This window comes from Papio anubis, chromosome 2, assembly GCF_008728515.1.
Source record: "Papio anubis isolate 15944 chromosome 2, Panubis1.0, whole genome shotgun sequence".
In the NCBI taxonomy this organism is placed as follows: Eukaryota; Metazoa; Chordata; class Mammalia; order Primates; family Cercopithecidae; genus Papio; species Papio anubis.
Window position 1 is genome coordinate 161,147,791 of NC_044977.1, and position 11,687 is coordinate 161,159,477.

General features: G+C 35.2%; 1 protein-coding gene across 3 annotated transcripts in view; it reads right to left on the reverse strand.

Moving 5' to 3' along the window:
- Nucleotides 1-11,223, reverse strand: part of COL6A5 (collagen type VI alpha 5 chain) — a 130,617-nt gene extending 119,394 nt beyond the window's left edge. The window contains exon 1 of one of the 3 annotated variants that reach the window (XM_021934872.2): nucleotides 10,108-11,223. The gene's annotated coding sequence lies outside the window, so the exon portion shown is untranslated. The remainder of the gene's footprint in view (nucleotides 1-10,107) is intronic. The other 2 variants (XM_003895127.4, XM_021934871.2) reach the window with 2 other exon arrangements.
- Between the last annotated feature and the right edge of the window lie 464 nt (nucleotides 11,224-11,687).

Here is an 11,687-nt window from a genome sequence, read left to right on the forward strand (position 1 = left end):
TGAACAACTCTATGCCCACAAAATTAATAACCTAGATGAAATGAAACAATTCCATGAAGACACAATCTGACAGAACTCACACAAGAAATCAAATCAGTAATTAATAACCTTCCAAAACAGAAAACAATAGGCCCAGATGGGTTCAATGGTAAGCACTACCAAACATTTAAAGAGGAAATTATACCAACTCTAAACAATTTCTTTCAGAAGGTAGAAGCAGAAATAATATTTCTGATTGACTGAGTGAGGCCAGCATTACCCTAACACCAAAAACCAAAGACATCACAAGAAAAGAAAACTACAGACCAATATATTTCATGAACACAGATGCAAAAATCATCAACAAAATATTAGCAAATCAAATCCAACAATGTATTAAAAATTATATATCATGACCAAGTGGGATTTATTCCAGGTATGTAAAGTTGGCTTGTCAATTAAAAATCAATTTACAAATCCATTATATCAACAGGCTAAAGAAGAAAAGTTACATAATCATATCAATAGAGGGAAAAAGAGGATTTGACAAAATCCAAAACCTATTCATTATTAAAAACCCTCAGTCATCCAGAAATAAAGGGAAACCTTTTTAACTTGATAAAGAAAATCTACAAAAAAGCTACAGCTAACACTATAATGATGAGAAGCTAGAAGCTTTCCTGCCAAGATCAGGAACAATGTAAATACATCCTCTTTTATTACTCCTTTTTAACTTTGTACTGGAAGTCCAAACTAATGCAATAAGACAAAGAAAGAAAGTAAAATGCATATAGATTTGGAAGGAAAAAATAAAACTATCTTTGCTTGAAGATGACATGGCTGTAGAAAATTCCAGAGAATAAACAAAAAATTTTTGGGATGATAAGTGATTAGAACAAGGATGCAGGATACAAAATCCAGTTGCTTTCCTGTATACTAGCAATAAACAATTGGAAGTTGAAATTTAAAACACAATACTATTTACATTAGCACCCCCCAAAATGAAATACTTAGTTAAAAATATAATAAAATGTCTGAAATCTATATGAGGAAAACTATAAAACTCTAATAAAGAAATCAAAGAAGAATTAAATAAAAGGAGAGATATTCCATGTTCATGGATAGAAAGACTCAGTACTGTCAAGATGTGAGTTCTTCCCAAATTGATCTATAGATTTAACACAATCCCAATCAAAGTCAGCAAGTTATTTTGATACTGACAAACTGATTCTAAAGTTTATATGATGAGGCAAAAGACTCAGAATAACCAATACAATTTTGAAGGAGAAAAACAAAGTTGGAGGACTGACACTTCCTCACTTCAAGACCTTCTGTAACGCTACAGTAATCAAGACAGTGTAATACTGGTGAAAGAACAGACAAATCAATGGAATAGACTGGAGAGCCCAGAAATAGACCTGCACAAATAGTCAACTGATCTTTGACAAAGGAGCAAATGCAATACAATGGAGCAAAGACAGTTTATTCAACAAACAGTGCTGAAACAACCAGACATCCACATGAAAAAAAAATATATATATATATGGAGAGAGAGAGAGAGAGAGAGAGAGAGAGAGAGAGGGAAACCTTACGCCCTTCCCAAAAATTATCTCAACATTGGTCACAGACCTAAATGCAAAATGCAAAACCATAAGCTCCTAGAATATAACATAGGAGAAAATCTAGATGACATCGGGTTTGGCAATGACTTGTGAAATACAACCCCAAAGACAAGATCCATGAAAAAAAATAATTAATGAACTGCACTTCATTAACATTAAAATGCCATGTTTTATGAAGGGCACTGTCAACAAAATGAGAAAACAAGCCACAGATTGGTGGGGGGAGGAAAGGTTTGCAAAAGACGTATCCGATAAAGGACTATTATCCAAAATATACAAAGAACTCTGAAAACTCAACAATAAGAAAACAAACAAACCAATTTTAAATTGGGTAAAATATCTGAACAGACTTCTCATCAAAGAAGACATACAGATGGCTAATAAGCATATGAAAAGATGGTTAGCATCATATGGCATTACGGAATTGCAAATTAAAAGAGTAAGATGCTACTACACACCCATTAGTATGGTGAAAATCCAAAATACTGACAACATCAAATGCTGGCAAGAATGTGAAACAACAGGAACTCTCATTCACTGCTGACAGGGATGAATGCAAAATGGCACAGCCGCTTTGGAAGACAATTTGATAGTTTCTTACAAAACTAAACATATTCATCCCATAAAATCCACCAATCATGCTTCTTGGTATTTACCCAAATGAGTTGAAAACTTATGTCCATACAAAAAACTACACGTGGATGTTCAGCCTTATTTATAATTGCCAAAACTTGGAAGCAAACAATACGCCTTTTAGTTGATGAACGGATACACTGTAGTAATTCAGGCCAATAGATTATTTCGGACTAAAATGAAATACACTATCAAGCCACTAAAAGATATGAACCTTAAATGCACATTAATAAATGAAAGGAGCCAATCTGAAAAGGCTATATATTGTATTTTCACAACTATATGACATTCTGGAAAGGGTAAAACTATAAAGACAGTAAATAGATCTGTGGCTGTCAGTGGTTAGGAGGTATGGAGGGATGAACAGGTGGAGCACAGAGGATTTTAAAAAATATTCTGTCTGATTCTATCATAATGGATACATGTCATTATACATTTGTCAAAATTCATCAAATATACATTTCCAAGAGTGAAGCCTAAGATAAACTTTGGACTTTCGATGACAATGATGTGTCAATGTAGGTTCATCGATTGTAATAAATGTACCACGTTGGTGCAGGATATTGATAGCAGGGGAGGCCTCGTGTGTTTGGGGTAGGGGAGCATATAGGAACTTTGTACTTGTTGCTCAATTTTGCTGTGAACTTAAACAGAACTTCAGTCTGAGCATGAGAGACTTTTTGGGATTATGGAAATGCTCTCTATACTGATTGTGGTTACGTGGAAATATACATTTGCCAAACAGTTCTAATAGTACATTTAAAATGGATGCATTATATTATATATAAATTATATCTCAAAAGGGTTAACTTCGTTAAGTGCACAGTTTGGATGATGAATTATTTTATCATAAGAATGGTATAACGAAGGAAGGGCTGTGGTAGTAGTCTGCACTAGCAATAAAGTGGTGCACAGAGCCTTTAAAAATAATAAAAAAACAAACTTGGCCTGCTTTATTATCCCCAGGGAGCAAGCAACGTTAATCAATGTCAGTAACAATCTTAGCCTTCGTGGCTGCATAGACTACTTTCACCACAAATGATACATATTCCCATTCCCTAGAGACATAATAAAACTCCTACTGGTTGGATGTATTCTTCCAGAAGGTTTCCCTATGCATAAATGAATCATAATCTACATTAATTGAATGCTGTCTGCATCTTAAATCAATATATGATCAAAACAGGCCTAAGCTTAAATATCTCCCTCATAATATGAATTTGAAGAATTCAAGAATAAATCAGAAGTTTTACCCTAAATGTGTAAATTATTATCATTTTATTAAAACTTTAATAATGAAATTATTAAAAATTGGCATTAGAGTACAGGAACAATATTCTCAGCACTGGTACCTGCTGGATTGTTCTTGAAGCCACTGCATTACATTAATGCCACACTAAGCAGATGCTCATTTGCAGCTGATGTCTAGGAAAAGCACGTTATTTGGAGATCTATTGGGGATTTTTCCTGTAAAACTTCAAGTTTTTCTTCATTCTCTTCATACTCTTTCTGGTGTTTGGTATGAAAATGATTTAATATAAATATTGATTATTTGGTAATTTTCCTTGTCTCAAAATTTTGAGCTGATGTAGTTGACATTTCCCCATAACAAATGGTCATGAATTGTGAACACTTTAAAAGCAGAACCTTTTCTTGAAAATTAACAGTCTAGGTGGAAGTAAATAACTAAAAATAAAATCCAGTTCATCAAGATAACTTTCTATAATATCATGAGTGGTAATACACTAAGCTAAACTTTTTTGTGAAGAAAAAGTAAGTAAGTATTTCAGGCTTTGTAGGCCAGACAGTCTCCAGGACAAATATACTACTCAATTTTGCCCTTGCAAAAGCAGCCACAGAAAATATGTAAACAAACAAGCGTGACTGCAGAACCACCTATGACTTCTGCTGGTCCTACACACTTTTGCCTTATGGAATCCTCTCATAATAAAATGAATTAAAAATTATTTTTGCTGTGGGTCCCATACACTTTTGCTTTATAGGATTCTCTCACCATAATAATAACAAATTAAAAATTATTAATATAACTTTAAGTACTTTACAATTTAATTTATTTCTGTTTTAGGCAAAATTTAATAGACTTATGAGTCCTAACAATTACATTTTTTTCCTTGTGTGAGAAAAAATTAAACAATTTTTGACCTAAATATTCATTTTTCTTCTAATTTTTTTAAATTAAACATGTCATAGGCTTCTAAAACACTGTGCCTAATGGATAAATTGGTCCTGCATGGCTGTGCTCCAACAAAACTTTATTTGGTGGCAAGTTGTTAAACCTGCACAAAACAATTATACAAGTTTACTATTATTATATAATCTCTATTATTCTGCCTGGTATTGTTTCTTAAATTTTAAAAACAATTGATGGCTCAAATATTCTTCCTAAATGTACCTACCTCATTTATACTGTATTAATAATCATATTAACAGTCAATCTATTTCCATACTTATTTAACCATTTGAAAGTCCTTAAAAATTGTCAGACTGGACTGACCATACTAGTTGAAATCAACATCCATTCTGATTGGTCAATGCGTAGTCATTGTTAACTATTTTTAATATCACTCTTGATCTACTTCATTCATCTTAACAGCTGCATAGTATTCCTTTATATCAATGTTTATTTAACTAATTATTTATAAATAGATATTTAGGTTGTTTCCAATTTTTTCACAATTCCAAACAATGTTGCAATAAACAGCATTGCACAGTGGAAGAAGTATTATATTTCTAAAGGATCACTTATTGGGAATGGAAATTCGGGGTCAAAAGGAATGTATATCTAAAATTATGGTCAATATTAGGCAACTGCAGCAAAAAGGTGTGCCAAATCATATTTTCCCTCAGGGAACATATGGAAGTCCTTATTTCCCCACACTCTCACAACATACTTTTGAAGTTTTGGAATCCTGATTGAGGGGAAGAAATTCCACATTACCATATGGCTCTTTGAATTTGCATTTCTATAATTACTAGTGAGATTGGGAAAGGTATTTTTCTATTAACTGTACACTTAAGATTTTTGACCATTTTGCCTGTGAGTGCTTGTCTTTGTATTTATTTATTTTTACGTGCTCTTATTATTAATATACACAGTCCTAGATGTTTTATATCTGTTGCTATTGTAAGTTGAACCTTTTCTCTTACTCATGTTATTAAATTATTTCTATTGACCACTTTGCTGAACTTTCTTGTTGGCTTGCTTAGACTTTTCCAGTATATTCTCATTTTAAATAAAAATAATAATTTTGATTTCTCCTCTCTCAATGTATATATCTTATATTATTACATTGACCAGAACTTCAACAATGTTAAAGAGTGGTGTTGATAATGTTCCTAACTTAATCGTAACTTTTGTTGTTGTTGTTGTTGTTGTTGTTTTGAGATGGAGTCTCACTCTGTCGCCCAGGCTGGAGTGCGGTGGCACGATCTCGGCTCACTGCAAGCTCCACCTCCCGGGTTCATGCCATTCTCCTGCCTCAGCCTCCCGAATAGCTGGGACTACAAGTGCCCGCCACCATGCCTGGCTAATTTTTTTGTATTTTGTTTAGTAGAAATGGAGTTTCGCTGTGTTAGCCAAGATGGTCTCGATCTCCTGACCTCGTGATCCGCCCGCCTCGGCCTCCCAAAGTGCTGGGATTACAGGCATAAGCCACCATGCCCAGCCAGTTAATGGTAATATTTTAAGTGTTTTCTTCATTACACATGTCATCATGGCAGTTGGTTTATAATATATATTTCTGATTATGTTAAAATATTTCTTATTTTAACCTAAGATTTAAGAAAACCAAGAATGGCTGCTAAATTTTACCTTACCCAATACCTTTTCAGCATCTACTACAATGATCACATATGCTTTTTCTTTTCAAATATAACCATATATTGAACTTTATTTACAAAATATTGGTGAATAATTTATTAGATTTATTAATATTGAATGATTTTTGCTTTTCTAAAATAAATTCCACTTCATTATCCTACATTTCCTTTTATGTGCTGTTGAATTTTACTTGCTAATATTTGATTCGGGAATTTTGCATTATTGTTCAAAGATGAGAATGCCTATTTTTGTGTGTGTGTGAGCTATCTTTGTCAGGTATCAATCATGCTGGATTCATAAGAATGATCTGGAAGCTTTTCTTCTTTATCTTTGTTCTAAACGTTTTAAGTGACAGAGCAATTGCCAGTTATTGGGAGTTTTGAAAGGAATTACCCATGTACTGACAAGGCCAAAAGTGTTAGCTTGCAGCAATTCTCAGTTCCTTCCAGGTTACCGGCCACTTAGATTTTCTATTGCTTCTTTAGCTAGATGTTGCAATTATCATTCATGTGCCCTCCTATCATTTTCCATTTCATCCTGGTTTCCAATTGTTTATGATAAAGTCAAATAAATTATTACCCCTTTTTTCTACTCTCTAGGGTTATGTCAAATTTCTCATTCCTAGTGCTATACATTTGTTTTCATTCTTCCTTTTTGGTCTGGATTATGGTAACGAGTATTTTATCCTGTTTACTGTGCGTTTTTCCCAAAAGATGTTTTTCATTTATTACTCAATTCTATTGTTATTCTTTGTCTTAATTCTCAATTTCCTGTCTTTATTTTTACTTCATTCTATTTTACATAGCTTTGTTTTGCCTTCCCCCTAACTTGCTGAATTGAATGATTAATCCACTTCTATTCTTTCTTATTTAGTAATGAGAGCTTTTTGAGGTAATGCATTTTCCTGAGTACAGCATCAGCTTTGATATGAAGCATGCTCATCATTACTACAGGCCAGATATTCCTCAATTATGGTTTGAAATTTTTCAAGTGACTGCATTTTTTATTTCTTCAATTGAAAATCAAGAGATTTTCTATTTTGATTTGGTTGTTTTATTGGGGTTGTTTTATTTTTCAGTGTGAATGTAGCTCTTTTATTAGTTACTTTTGGTTTTAATGCATTGTGGTTAGAGAATGTACTCTGTACTCTTTCCTGAAATATGTCAAAGTTTCCCCTATATATAACCTAGTATATATTAGATCAGTGCAAAAGTAATTGAGGTTTTTGCTATTACTTTTACTGGCAAAACCACAATTACTTTTCTACTGACCTAATATAATGCTCAGTTTTTGAAATGCTTAATGCTAGAAAAGAAATCACATTTGCTCCTGATGATAGAGTTCATTACTAGTCTATACTAATAGACTAATCTTTATTTATTTTTGCCTATCTTAACTCTCAAGGACTAACGAGTGTCTCAACATTTCCCCTACAACTATATTTTCATCAATTCTCTTATTTCCTGCAGTTTCTGCTTCATGCATTTCTACACTATGCTAGTTATTTCATAAGGTTTATGACAGTTATCTTTTCAATGTGGAACATATTCATAACTTGTTTACCATTATTATCTGACTTTTGATTATCACTTGCACCATCACTGTCTGCTTTGGCCCACTGTTGTATCCGCAATCTCTATGGGTACCCGGTCAATAGTTAACACTTCATAAATCTCGATTGAAAAAAGAAGATGCGAAAAAAGGAAGAGAGGGTAGAAAAAAGTATGCACTACACCTCATTTAATATAGTTTTTATTGACCTCAACATTTTCTGATATAATATCATAAACCCTGCTTCTTCTTGGGTGGTGTGTCTTTTACAAGCAACTTAATGTCAATTATCAAATCTATTTTGTTTTAGTTGTATCTATTGTAGACAGTGTGTGGCTGGATTCACCTTTTTGATCAAATCTGTGATTTTTTTTAAGATAAGGACTTAAACTCTTTTATTTTATATTATAAAATATATATTTGGGCTTACTTTCATCTCTTTTAAATAAATTATTCTTTACTTTCCACTACTACATGATTTGTTTAACTTACTTTGTCTTATGTTTCCTTTCATTTTCTATTTCCCTTTCGTTAATCATTAACTTTATGTGTGTGGGTGTGTATATATATATTATATATATACTATATATATATTGTGTATATATATACATACTATATATATATAGTGTGTATATATACACACTATATATATATACACACCCACACACATATATATATTATTTTACTAGTTTACCCTAAGTGTCTGTGTGTGTGTGTGTGTGTGTGTGTGTATATAATTTTGCTAGTTTACCCTAAGTATTTGAGAGGTGTATATATCTCTCTCTAATTTTTACTTAGGGTAAACTAGTAAAATAATTTATAAATAAAATGTTTTAACTTATATTTCCAAATTTATCAACTTTAGAAATAAAATAATATTGATAACTTCCACCTATGAAAGATAAAATTAGTCTGCTTACATTTCCTTTCTCTTCTTTAAATTTTTGTTTGCATTTTATAGGGGCAAGAAGAATCTCTCAATCTATTATCATGAAATTATCTTTTAAACTTTAGGGATTTTTATATTGTAGCTTTTCTTTCAAGAAGTGTAATTCTTGCTTTGTGATTATAATATCACAGTTATTTCAAGTTTATTTTTGAATTTAAATAGAATTAATGTGCACTCCCAGTTTGTATCTATTCTAGGTTTTTAATTTTGATTCTTCTTTTTGCCATCTAAAGCAATCCACATCAGCACTATTGGGTAGAAACACAATGCAAACTGTGTATGTAATTTTAACTTTTTTGGTAGCACATTAACAAAAGTAAAAAAAAAAAAAAGATGAAATTAATTAAATATTTTACTTAACCCAATATATCTAAAGTATTACAATTTCAATGTATAACCAATATAAAAATTAATGAAATATTTTACTTTTTTTTAATACTAAGTCCTCAAAATCTGCTGTGTATTTTACTTCTATAGCACATCTCAACTCAGTCTAGTTACATTTCAAATGGTCAGCAGCCAATATGGCGAGTGGCTACCCTCTTGGATAGCACAGGTATAGATGGTGGAATACACAGGAAATGACAATATTATTCAGGTTCTTAGCCCATGGCCTTCCATCCCAGAGTCCCAGGCTAAAGAGATCAATGTCTCAGCCTATCATAGTTCTCACGAAGCACACCAGCTGGGAAGCTCTGGGCTACGTGACTCTTCAAGTAGTACTTCTAGGAAGTGGCTCTTTTAGGAAGTGGTTAATTAAGAAAGTGTTTCTCAAGCTTTAACGTGCATATGAATTACCTGGGCATCTTATTAAAATGTAGACTCTGAGGCCGGGCGCGGTGGCTCAAGCCTGTAATCCCAGCACTTTGGGAGGCCGAGGCGGGCGGATCACGAGGTCAGGAGATCGAGACCATCCTGGCTAACATGGTGAAACCCCGTCTCTACTAAAAATACAAAAAACTAGCCGGGCGTGGTGGCGGGCGCCTGTAGTCCCAGCTACTCGGAGGCTGAGGCAGGAGAATGGCCTGAACCTGGGAGGCGGAGCTTGCAGTGAGCCGAGATCGCGCCACTGCACTCCAGCCTGGGTGACACAGCGCGAGACTCCGTCTCAAAAAAAAAAAAAAAAAAAAATGTAGACTCTGATTCAGCAGCTTTGGAGTGAGCCCTGAGTTCTGCATTTTTAATAAGCCCCTAGAGAATGCTGGTTCTCAGAAAACACTTTGAGTAAGAAGGGATTGAGTTCTACAGGGTTTGGTGGGGTCCAGGAATTTGCATTTCTAACAAGTTTTCAGGGGAAGGCGATGTATTAGTCCTTCCACCACACTTAGGATAGCACTGCTCTAAGGTTCATTTGAATTCTGAGTCTACCTTTCAGAACCTGTCTCAACCATCTGTAAAATTCCTTGGAGCCCAGATTTGAGGGCGTCAACAGGTGCAGATCACCAGAAAGGAGAATCCTTACATCCACCTGTCTACCCGAGGTTTTCTCCCTCGCCTGCCTCAGGCCCCAAGTTCCCGTACCCCATACTTACTCAGCTTTCCCGGGGTCAGGGGACACTCCGGACCCTGGAAACCACCCCAACTCTCCAAAAGAGGCCGCACCGAGCGCCTGAGCGCAGTAACCGCGCGCCTCTCAGGCGCCCGCGGCGCAGTTGGATGGAGCGCGCGCCGGAAGCCCAGGCCCGCGCTGCGCAGCTTCAGGTGGGTGCCCCGAGCAAACGCTGCGTGCGCTGAGAGACTCTTTTAAGCCGGCGCTGACCCGTGCTCTTGGCCGGGTTCTTCCCTGGGGCTTTTAACTCTTCACAGGTTTTAATGTGAGTGTCCAGAGACGCTCCAGCTGTTTGCTGGCTTTGTTTTGTTTCAGAGAAGCCGCTGTCTGCCAAATGAACTTAGGAAGTCAGAATTTCTCAGAAACCAAGGGCAATCTTTGCTGGAGGCCGAGCTGCGATCACTTTTACTACTTGGGCAGAGGACTCGCCATTTGGCTCCAAGTTTCCCAATTTCTCAGAGGCAGCCTGCAGAGAACCAGCGAAAATGCCCAAGGAGGAGCAAAGTCCTGGGGGAAACCCGATAAGAGAGAAAGTAAGGCACCCCTGATGCTAAAGGCAGCAGGAGTTTTATCCAGCAACTTCTAGAAAGGGCATGATGGGGAAATGGAGCAGGCAACAAAAATGAAGATGTGATTTTTAGTACATAGATCATAGTGAAGAAGTTGGAAAGCACAGACTATTCATACATGCATGGCTTATTTTTTGTTTGGTTTGTATGGACATGTACTCAGGTTGAGATTTTATATTACATATATGTATATCACCTGCCAGTAAAGGTACTCCTAACTTGAGTGGTTAAGTTCAATCAATCCATTGCTTCAGCCTGCTAGCTTCTTCAGGCTGTCTGTGAAGAGATATGTTACAATTACTTACACTGATGAAAGTTTATTAAAAGGTTAAGAGGAAACATGAGAGATGGGAGGTCACCCTTGCTCAGCAAGAACACGATTCTGAGATTGCTTCTGAAGTTAACTAGGAAGTTTCAAAGTATGTCTTAGAAAGAATGGGTTGGAAGAATGAAGAGAGGGAAGTGTAATGAGGACTGTCAGGATTTTATCCTTTTGTTATTTAATTTTTTTTACAAAGAGAACACAAATATGTTTAAACCAAAAACTGTTTTTTGTTGTTGTTGTTTTTCATTAATAAAAAAAAATGATGTAAGTTGAAAATGGTTTTTCTGGGAAAAAAAAAAAGTGTATTTTATCTATTTTGAATCCACTTGGAATAGTCAGGGTTATGGGGTGTTCTGCACAGAACATCCTGAAATCCTGGATTTGAATGCCTAGACTCACCCTTCAGTATCAATGAGTCTCAGATTTGTCGAGGTTTTAATGGAAAATGTGCCATTAGTCACCAGAGTGAAGCCCAGAGAATATGGGCTGGAATATCAGGAAGCTAGAGTCTGGGGGCACAAAATATACATCTATTTCACATTCATGCCTGGCCCAGACCAAAACTTTGCTACTGTGATGTCCACATACCCTCAGTGTGTAAAGATTTATGAATTGAGATATCCTTCCCCAACCAAGAGTAATGCCCCAAGGGAGAAAGGAGGCCTACTT